Source organism: Rutidosis leptorrhynchoides, chromosome 2, assembly GCF_046630445.1.
Source record: "Rutidosis leptorrhynchoides isolate AG116_Rl617_1_P2 chromosome 2, CSIRO_AGI_Rlap_v1, whole genome shotgun sequence".
NCBI classification, from domain to species: Eukaryota; Viridiplantae; Streptophyta; class Magnoliopsida; order Asterales; family Asteraceae; genus Rutidosis; species Rutidosis leptorrhynchoides.
In genome coordinates, this window is record NC_092334.1 from 681,198,311 (window position 1) to 681,199,799 (window position 1,489).

The window sequence follows — 1,489 nt, forward strand, 5'->3', positions numbered from 1 at the left end:
AATATGATAGGTTTTATTAATGTAATTATATTACGTAGTAAAATATTTTTGTATCGTATATTTATTTGATAAAATAATATCGATAATAACAATAGTACGTGAAAAGAAATTGTATTATTTTATAATAATAATCATTATTATTCTATTAATAATAATAACAATATTTATATTTACTAGAAATGATATTATGATAAAATAATAATTCTTATTAATAATAATAATGAAATTTTATATTAACAGTGATATTTCTATTAAAAATAATAATTTTTATAAAAATGACAGTTTTAATATCAAAAATTATGAAAACGATATTTTTATCTAAATCAATACCTTTCAATATTTTAATTTCATCATGTTACTCATACTCATTATTTCCTAATCGATTCATTTAATAGTTTTTAATCATCTGTTATATCGCGTTCATATTAATGATAATAATAGTAATCATAATAATTAGGTGTTACTAATATTAGTTCCTAATTATAATAATAGTAATGATAATAAATATTATAATAATATTAATGATAATACTAACTATAACTTTAATGATAATAACGATAGTAATAATAATAAAAATAACAATTTTTAATGATAATACCTTTTACTGATAATGATAATAATAATAATAATAATAATAACAATAATAATAATAATAATTATTATTATTATTATTAGATAAAAACCAGAACGACGATGATAACGATGATAATAATAATCATTTTTAATAATAATACAAAATTTTAATTGACTATAACTTCTAATCCGTTCATCGAAACCATTCGAGTTCTAAATGAAAAGTTCTTAATTTTTCGCTAGCTTTCCAACGACATGCATATCTTATACCTTATCTCAACCGCATGTGTAACTAATTCAGGATTCAACATAACTTATCTAATGCCAATATCAAAAGTACAAGCATGCATAATCCTATATACTCGAGCACTAGTCAGGGATACACTATTAATATTTAAAAGTTAATTTATGAGTACTCACGTATCAATATTGAGATTCAATATTGCAGGAAAGGTACGTAGACACAACGGAGATAATAAACACTAGATTGACCTCACGAGCATACCCATGAACCATACCCATCACCTCCATAGCTATAACCCATAATTTCCTTAGCCCTATCCTACTCGCACACCAGTTTTGGAAACTCGTTTTAGATTACTCGAGCAGCACTCCATCTTAGTATTTATATGTATAATACTAATAATAATACTCCTAATAATAATAATAATAATAATAATAATAATAATAATAATAATAATAATAATAATAATAAGATTAATATTAATAATCTTAATAATAATAATAATAATAATAATAATAATAATAATAATAATAATAATAATAATAATAATAATAATAATAATAATAATAATAATAATAAATATTAATAATAATACAGAGTGTGTGATGAAAATGATTCAGAGAACCAGCCTTCGTTCGAGATTTATAGAATGTGACCACCATCCTCTTCCCA